Source organism: Orcinus orca, chromosome 7 (genome assembly GCF_937001465.1).
Source record: "Orcinus orca chromosome 7, mOrcOrc1.1, whole genome shotgun sequence".
Taxonomy (NCBI): Eukaryota; Metazoa; Chordata; class Mammalia; order Artiodactyla; family Delphinidae; genus Orcinus; species Orcinus orca.
This window is the reverse complement of record NC_064565.1, coordinates 96,636,274-96,646,489: the sequence shown is the minus strand read 5'-3', so window position 1 is coordinate 96,646,489 and position 10,216 is coordinate 96,636,274.

The following is a 10,216-nucleotide window of genomic DNA, read 5'->3' as shown; positions in this document are numbered from 1 at the left end:
CAAAAAATCTAGAAACAGTAAATGCTGGAGAGGGTGTGGAGAAAAGGGAACCCTCTTGCACTCTTGGTGGGAATATAAATTGATACAGCCACTATGGAGAACAGTATGGAGGTTCCTTAAAAAACTAAAAATAAAATTACCGTATGACCCAGCAATCCCCCTACTGAGCATATACCCTGAGAAAATCATAATTCAAAAGGAGTCATGTACCACAATGTTCACTGCAGCTCTATTTACAATAGCCAGGACATGGAAGCCACATAAGTTTCCATCGGCAGATGAATGGATAAAGAAAATGTGGCACATATATTCAATGGAATATTTCTCAGCCATAAAAAGAAACAAAATTGAGTTATTTGTAGAGAGGTGGATGGACCTAGAGTCTGTCATACAGAGTGAAATAAGTCAGAAAGAGAATAACGAATACCATATGCTAACACACATATGTGGATTCTAAAAAAAAGAAAAAAATGGTTCTGAAGAACTTAGGGGCAGGACAGGAATAAAGAAGCAGACATAGAGAATGGACTTGAGGACACAGGGAGGGGGAAGGGTAAGCTGGGACAAAGTGAGAGAGTGGCATGGACTTATATATACTACCAAATGTAAAATAGCTAGTTGGAAGCAGCTGCATAGTACAGGGTGCTTTGTGACCACCTAGTGGGGTGGGATAGGGAGGGTGGGAGGGAGAAGCAAGAGGGAGGAGATATGGGGATATATGTATATGTATAGCTGATTCACTTTGGTATAAAGCAGAAACTAACACACCATTGTAAAGCAATTATACTCCAATAAAGATGTTAAGAAAAAAAAATGCAGTATCTGCAAAGGGCAACAAAGCAAAGTGCAATAAAATAAGATATACCTGTATTTAGTTCTGGGAAATTTTCTACAGTTTTAATTTATTTTTTCTCATCAAAACTCCAATTTTTAAAAATTATATCTCCTAGACTTTCTATCCAATTTTCTTACATTTCCCTAATTTTATCTCATGAACTTTTAACTTCTGCTCTCATATTTTTTCCATTTTCAATATTTCTTTTATCATCTCTGGTTGTGGCCTTTAAAAATTATAGGATATTTTTCTCAATTCATGAATATAATGGCTAAAACTTTTTTGTATGTTTTCTTTTGATCCTATTTCATCTGTGCGTTTTTTTGTTTGTTTATTTTGGACTCTGCTTTTCATGTTTGAGACTTTTCTGAAATGTCTAATGATCCTTTGATGTTTGTTTATATTAAATAAATCACATGAATTTACCATTTTTATAGGCTAAAAATGTTGAGTATTGGCAATTTCATATGATTTAATTGAGTAAAGTCTTAAAAAGCTGAAGCACTAGATGCAGATGGGGTAGGGGAGGGGTTTTGAGAGTTTGATCACTTAGTTTTCAGACTCTTATTTGATGCTCTTGGAACCTTACTTCCACCCTCAGTTGTGCCTGATTCCTTAAGTATGGATCCTGTCTTGTGCAACTTCTCCAGAAAGCAAATCTCCAGTCTACCGCTGGAATAAAAAAGTTTCACCACTCATTTTTGTAGGAACACAAAATCCTGGAAAGATAGTTTGACTGAGTCATTGAGAGCTCTGTTACAGAACCAGGACTAGACTCCAGATCTGCGACTCAACATAATCTCTCAGTAAAAACAGTCTTCTTTCCTCTTCATTATACAAATGATTGAATTTTTAAGGAACTTACCTCTACTTTGTTAAATAATTCAATATCCTCAAGATTATAGCAAATTCATTTCCTGGCTCACTCTTTGTATAAAGTGTTTTCCATTGTTGTCCCAATATATATGTGTTGCCCTAGTGAATGATGAAGTATTTAAATTCTCTCAATTATTGTAGCTAAAAGAAGACAGTCATTATTTTTATATATGGAATTAATACTTGTAACCTAGAGAAGAGATCTGTACTTGTTGGAGATGAAAAGTGTTTTCCTTTTTAAACAATTGTAAGCACAGAACAAATGAGCCTCATCAATGGTATGCTCTTCTCATCCTCATCCACCTTTTTTTCTTTTATAACAATAGTGATTTATAATTTATTGAAATAATGCAAATCCATAATTTAAAATCAATCAATAAAGAAAATATAAAGAAAAATAGTGACAAATCATTTGAAACACCAGAACACAAATATAACCACTGTTACCACTTTGTAAACCTAATTCCAGGTATCCCTTAAGAATATATACAGAAAAGAGATATGTTGAGAGGAAAGGGGATTTGTCAATATAATTCGATAATAATGGAATATTTAAATAAAGTGTGTTTGATTTAACTGTACTTGGAAGGAATTTAATAGAAAAAAATGAAATCAGATTAAAACTGTAGTAGTTACTGAACTTATGATAAACATGCCTTCTTTATAGAAAATATTAAGAAGGAGCCTATTTAAACCGATGCTTTAGTTTCCCTCAAGATAAATTGACTTCCTGTTATGAAAGATTCCCCCCATGCTCTTCAGAGACTACCCTTTTAAATAATGGTTAAAAGCTATGGAATCTGAAATAAAAATGCTACATTTAAATCCTGTCTCTATCACGCAATAGCTATATACATTTGGGCATATTTCTTAAGCTCTGCATGCCTCAGTTTTCTCAACTGTATTTTAGCAAGCGTAATAGCAGATACCTCAAAAGAGCTTTGTGAGGACTGAGTCATAGAACACTTAAGAAAAATGAATAAGCCCTCTGCAAGTATTAGATATTGTTACTCATTCTTGCCCTTCGTATTCCTTTAGTCTGATTCTTGTTGGTTATATTATTTTTTATTTATCATATTTGTATAATATTTAAATTCTATTCTGTAACCTTAATTTTATCGCTTTTTAAAATATGGAGATATATATTTAGATTAATTCAATATGCATAAACAATTCCTTTTGCTGTAGCTTATTTCTGAATTCTTTGATTTATTTTATAGAAGACTAGTTGCTTTAAACCCCTACATGGCTCATAATCCCTCTCCAACCTAAAGGAGCAAGTCCAATCAGAGTAATCTAACCCTTTGTAACATCTTTAGCCCTGTTTATCAACCTGCCCTGTCCTCACCCAGTACTCTTCACGTCCTCCATTTCAAATATGTTGTCTTTCCATGCATATGCCAGGCTCGTTAAAGCCTTTATGCCTTGGTAAATGATGTTGATGTTACCTTTGTTTGGAATACCATTCTTCTCCAGCCCGCTTGGCAACTATCTACTTAACTTGCAACATAAACTTTCCCCATTTCAATAAATGACATCATAGTACTTCCAGTCACTCAGCCCCTAAACCTTGGAGTTGTCCTCTACTTCTCTTTCTACTTCATTCCTCATAGCTAATCCATCAGTGAGTTCTATCACCTCACACCCAAACCATATCCAAAATCCAACCACTTTTCATACTCTTCACTGCTATTCTCCTGGTCCAAGCTTTCATCATTGTCTTATAAATATGTAAATGACCCCACGAAATTTCTCAATAATTGTCTCCCTTCTTCTAACCTTGCCCTTTTACCATTGCCTCTTTACACAACCAGAACAATCCTTACCTCTCCTCTGTTGCTAACTTGTGTTGGTTTTATGAGAATTGTAAGGTTTTTCCAGTGTTATTTTTGTTGGATGATGCTATAATATATTTTTTATAGTTATAATAGCCAGTAAATATGCAATGAAAGTTAGAGATAAACTTAGAGATTGAATTTCTTTATTACCCAATCCTGAATCTTTGTTTTCTAATCAGGAAATATTATTATCCTTTTTTACACTAGGAAGCAACTTCTCTACCTTTATTTCCCAAATTTAAGGTATATTTTAGAAACAAATTTTCTTATGAAAATTTGAAGTTTTTGCAGTCTATGAAGCAAAGACTTTGAGTTGGGAAGTATAGATTCTTAGATTTGTGAGTTATTTTACATAATTATATTTCTGAAAAATCCTTTGGCATTTAGAAGTTGTCTTGTCTTTGTTCTTTGTGAAATAAGGGCCACCTTTATTTTACATACCTAAGGTTTCTCCTAGAGCAGTTTCTTCTGATATTTTCAAATTATAATAAAGGAAGGAAGAAAAATAAAAAGAAAATAAAAGAATAGAAAAGGAAGATAGGAAAGAAGAAAGAAAAGAGGAAAGAAGGGTAGGAAGGAAGGAAGGAAAAAATATAATGCATGTAAAAATTTCCAATCACTAAAACCAAAATTGAAAGTTAATACTCTACTAGTAGTAATACTATTTTTCCTAGTGTTACTACCAATAATAATAATAGCAACAATAGCCATTTATTGAACATTCTCCATATGCCAGACTCAGAAAAATATTTTACAAGTATCTTCTCATTTAATATCAATGCTACAATTTAGTACTGGTGGTACAAGTTATTAAGTAACTTGGTCTAGGTCGCCCAGCTAGTAGGTGACATTGCCAAAATCTACTAGCTAGAAGACTACTAGGTCTTCTAATCAGAAGCTCTGACATTACCCGAAACTCTTTTTACAGTATCTCTCATCATTAAATAATGAATAAAAATGCAAAAATAGCCTTCAAGGTTGAGTTAAGACATTGGAAATATTTGTGGTTATGTTTTTTTCCTCCATTGAAAAATAGATTGCGTTTCACAGTTTTAAATCACAACAATTCCATTAGCATTCAGCTTTTGCTGTGAAAGGGTTTGGATCTTTGCCATAATATGCCCTTTAAAGTGAAATTTGGCCAAGTTGTAGCCTAGGAGCAATAGTGGGGCAGAATTGATCTATTAAAATGAAATTGCCAGACTTGAGTGGTCTAGCAACCATAATGCATTATGCTGACTACGTAGATTCCAAAGTTCCTTTTAATGCTAATAAAGCACTAATTTTTCATGTTCAAAGATTTTCACAGTAGTTTACCTAGTTTCTTTCATTTATTTTGGAAGCATGTAATAATACCAGTTTATAAACCACAGCTAGAAGATGATGTTTACTTCACATCCCCAAATTCTCTACCCAACTCAAATTTACAAGAATTTAAGGTAGGGAATATGTAACCTGAACTGTAGCTCATAGAATTATTGCCTTACTTGGCAATTTAGGACTCTTGGCTGTAAACAACAGAAATTCAAAAGAGCTTAGACACCAGATAAATGTATTGATTCTTGTAAATGTGGGGGGTGTTTGCTTGGAGGTATGCCTGGATCCCAATGATCTAACAATGTTGTCAGAAAGTTGATTCATTTCAGCTCTCAACTTTCTTTCCTCTGTGTTTTCTTTCTTTTTCTTTTTTCCTCTGTGTTTTCTTAATTCTTATGCAGGTAATATTCAAATGGTGTCAAAGACGGTAAATATTCCAAATTTAGCTTAATAACATCATAAGAATAAAAGTGCCTCTGTCCTTGTCACTTTGGCCAAAGTTCCTGGAATGGCTACCATTAGCTCCTTTTTATCCCTGAGTAATTACCAAGGCCGGGGGATGAAGTGCTCTGAATGACCACTTGAGTCTGGCAATTTCATTTTACTAGATCAGCTGTACTCCACTATTGCCCCTAGGCCACAATTTGGCCAAATTTCACTTTAAAGGGCAACCATCCATTCCTGAGGCTAAGGACTTGAGTCAGTCCCATTCAAACCCCATGATGCTGAAGCAGAAGAGGTGTTGTTTCTGTTACTAGAAGAAGGGGAAGTAGATGCTGGTCAGACAAAAACAGAAGCAATCTAGTATACCTGGACTTTTTCCCAAGTGACTGAGAAATACAGTAATCTCTCACAAATATCTCATTTTATTGGCATGAAATTCTACTTTATACTAATTTACTTCCATTTAACTTTTTGATATTTAGTTCTATTTAGGTCTTAACATAACCCTGGATTTCTAATGGTTTCCCTTGGCAATAATTAGAGAAAGAACCAAACAACAACATAGAAAATGGAGATAAAGTGAACTACAGAACAGGAGTAGTAACACTTTAGGATAAATTTAAGGAATATGAAAACGTTAAATCCTGCATTAGAGATTTTCCAACTTCAGTTACAAGGAGGCTGATGACCTCTGCTTTGGAGTGACTTTATCTTGGATAGCCAACATTTTGTGCCTTCCTATGTATTAAGAGGGAGTTAAAAAAAATGATCAGCTCAGCTAATCTTTTTCCATCAAAAGCATCAAAGTTACTCTCTGTCTCTGGGACTGTGATGAAATGTAGGAGGTGAGAATAAATAACTATAAACCATAAAATCAGAAAGGTATAAAACAGTCAGTTGAAGAAATAAGTGTAGAGAGTAAATTGTAGCATTCATATTATAAGTAGTCAAGAAAAATTAATCAATGAGTGTCTGCTTGAAATTGTAGGGAAGAAAAAGTACACTCTTAAATGTTTATAATGAAGAATGAAATGCCACTGAAAATTAATTGGACAGTGCTTATTATTATTTTTATTAATGAGAAGTCATAATAGTATCTAACTCATAGGGCTGTTGTGATGATTAAATAAGATGATACTATGAAGTGTTAGGCTCAACAAAAACCCTCAATAATTGTTAGACAGTCTATGGAACTTAAATGTCCTTCCATACTAACTTATTTTAATTATAGGACCTAAAAAAGTTCTCCAAACCTTGCCTGAGCATACACATGAGCATACACATGAAAATAACAAAACACCTATGGGAATCCAGTTTCCCTGGACAAGAAGAGTAAGAAAAACTAAGGACAGGTGTCCTGATGAAATTTAATGGGAAAACCATGATAGAAAGGACAAATAACAACTTGACCAATGATAAAACACACAATAGCATTATTTAAGGAGGCTTAATACAGTACAACAAAGGCTTTCTACTTTGAAAAGATGATTGGCAAACCAAAATATGTATCAGTGGATGATGTGAAGCGTATAGAGATATAAATGTGTGACCCTGAAGACCAAGGGGAATAAATATCATAAAGCACAGAACAAAACCCACAAGAAATTAAAATCACGAGGAAAACGATCTGGGGGGAGATAAAAAGCAAAACAATTTGGGGAGGAGATAAAAAGCAAAACAATTTGTATAACTGAAATTAGGGATTCCCTCTGTGAATAATGGGTATTAAGGATGGAGAAAAAGAAATAAGTGGGGCTGGGGGGCAGCATGCAAGTTAGAGGAGGATGGAACAGTGTACAGTTAGAGATGAAGAGAAGAGGGGAGTGGAGTGGAAGATAAATAGTTCCTTGGAAAGTAGTGTGATATAATCCTATTTATAGATAATTTTATATGTGAGTGCATGTGAAGTACACTTTTTGCTTTTATATATTATTTATTACAAAAGTTAATTTCTACAGATTTTGGGGGGGACCATAATATATTGTTCACTGAGAAAAGGACACCCAGGACAATGTGTACAATATGGTGGTGTTTTGATTTAAATAAAAAGATCAAAGCCCTGTGTGTGCACATGCATATATGTGTGAATGAGTATGTATGGGGGTAGGTATATGAGTGGATGTGTGTCTTCTTATATAGGAGAGGATATTAAATGAGAGAAGAGAGAAATGATTTTTGTAGTCATCTTCATATCATTTAACTTGTTTACTATTAAGTCATGTATTGCTTTTGTAATTTGTAAAACATCAAATTAACGTATCAGAATAAAACAGTTTAGGGTGCTAATATCTGGGTAATCTAACGATAGGGAAGGGGTTCAATGTAATGGAAACTACATTTGGGGGCTATTAAACCAAAATATTTTAATCCTCCTAACTGCAGTTATCTAATGGGCTCCCAGATCAAGAGCCACACCTGGAAACTCAGATTCCACACCTGGAGCAGATATTGCCTTTGCAATGACCACTGCACCATGAGCCTTGCTCCTATAATGAAGAAGGAGAAAATGATGCAGAAAAGTAGAAGAAGAGGTGGACAATTACCCCTTAGGAGGCATTTTGGAAAATGGTGGGGCTCTTTGTTATTGTTGTCAAACAACGCTCGGAGGCCATGTTTTTAATGAAGAGAGACCAGGGATTCTAGACAGCTAGAATGAGTGGCCTGGTTCACTGAAATAAAGTAATATCCTAAGCCATGGACACATCGAAAATGTGTTTAAAGTAATCTGAGCCTAGAACCTGACTCTAACTGACATAAAAACAGGAATATTTTTCACCCAATTTGCATACATTAAATCTTCCATAAGTGTGCTACAGTATGAGCTGTAGGAAAATCATACTTTGTTTCCTTTGCTAGTTTATTGAGATTTGGTCACTATTTTGGAATATCATCCAACAAAGTATTCATGGAGTTTGAGTCCAGTAGAGAAATATAATTTCTCAGTAGAGAAATGATAACAGTCACATTCAGGTGATCTCCACATAAAGACATAACCACCAGACCAATTCAGTATGTCTTTCCTTGTAGTTATGACCAAGCATTTGTTTATATTTTAAAATATATAAAGAAAAATTACCTTTGCTTTTTCTCTCTTTATTACAGTTGGAATATGATACTGATTTTAGTTCTGTGAGGAGAGTTATATTATCTATGATTTCCACTTCAGGATAGCAAAAGATGTGACAAAGATTATTTATTATTAAAGGAGCATAGTGTCTAATAGGATGAGAAAGACTCCAGCCTCTGGGAATGAGGAAGGAAGGAAGGAAGAAGATGCCAGACTCCTTGATTCCTCCCCACTTTGGGGCTCACATTTTCAATGTTGTGGGCCACAGAAACATCTAGAAAGGTGGGGGGTCCTGGCATCACCATATCAGTGGCATGCTTCCCTGGGTGTATAGAGGGGAAGCTGCCAATGTCTAGAGAATTCTCATGCTCAGCATGGCCAGGAGCTGGGGAGCTCACATGGAGGCAGGAGACACAGAGAGAGAGAGAAGCACCTCTGCCTCTCCATTTCCTACACAGGAAATCCGGAAGTTCCTCCATTCCAGACTCAGAAAATATGGGACAGCCCATCTCCCCTTCTGCCACGGGGTCACACACATCTAAATGTCAAGAGAGGGGAAACATGAGACTGGGAATTTTACCTAGAGACACTAAGAATTTTTCATGAAAATACTAATATTGAAGCTAGTGTGGGTTGGCGTGAGCTTCCTGGACTAGATTAAGTCTAATATTTTTCCTTACCATTCAGTGGAATATCAGATTAGTTATTAGGAAAATTCAAAATCTGCACTGTCTTTACGATTTATACGCAATTAAAAGTGAAATTACAAGCAGGTTCCAAATGTAAATATTGTAAGATGTCCTTTTTATTTTTTGATAGAGGGAAGATTTTAGAAGCTGGAGGGTACTGAGCACTGAAGGTGAAGGGGGGATAAGGTATAAGGTATAAGGTATATACAAGTTGGGAGGGAGCAGAGAAAAGGGAATTTCTAGATACCAACCAAGTTTTTCCACTTGACAGTTTTGCTTTGGGCCTATCCCGTTTGTCTTCATCTGGGCTCAGATAACTAGAAGCTGAGGCCAAAAGGCTTCTCCTTTGTTCTGCATGACAGAGCACAGTCCAGCCTAAGCAAGAATTATATTAGTGTCTACTACAGAGATAGGGGAGGAAGAGAAGACATACTCTGTGGGGGTGTTTTCTTCCAAATTCTTCTGCGTGATCTTTGTTTCCCAAATACAGTTCTAAGATGTTTATGAGTTCCTTTAAAATGTTTTCTCCTTTTATTATCTCTTTTTTCTTCTTTCCTGCTCTAAGCATTCTTATTTTTATTGATTTCAACCACCTTGTATTTTGTGGGAAATGGAGAGAGTTTTAAGAGTGAGTCAATAAATTTAGAGCTAGGACAGAGGAAAGACACTTAACAGAGGATTATGGCCAACCTCTTTGTCTAAATTCTCAATTTACTATGTTAGGGATTTCGTTTGAGTTGTGGATAAAGATGTTTAATGATTTTAGGAAAGCACATGCAGATGCTGATCACAGGAATGCAGACACTGAAAAGAAAGGTTTTATTTAGTCATTCAACAAATATTTATTGTGCAGTAAAACCACTAGCTGCTGGTGATATAGCAGTGAAAAGAAAAAACAAATACTGTTTTTGTTCTCGAGGAGTTTTAGTTTTATGCGGAGAAGAGAAACAACAAATAAATAAATAATATGCTATGTATCAGGTGGTATTAAGAACTATGAAGAAAGAAAAAGCAGGTTAATGGATTAGATAATAACTACCAAGGAGGGAAAGGGTGTAGCTATTTTTAAGAAGTCCTCGCCTGACAAGGTGACATTTGGAAAGAGAATTGAATGAAGCAGGGGGCCAGTCACTCTGATATTCAGAAGAGT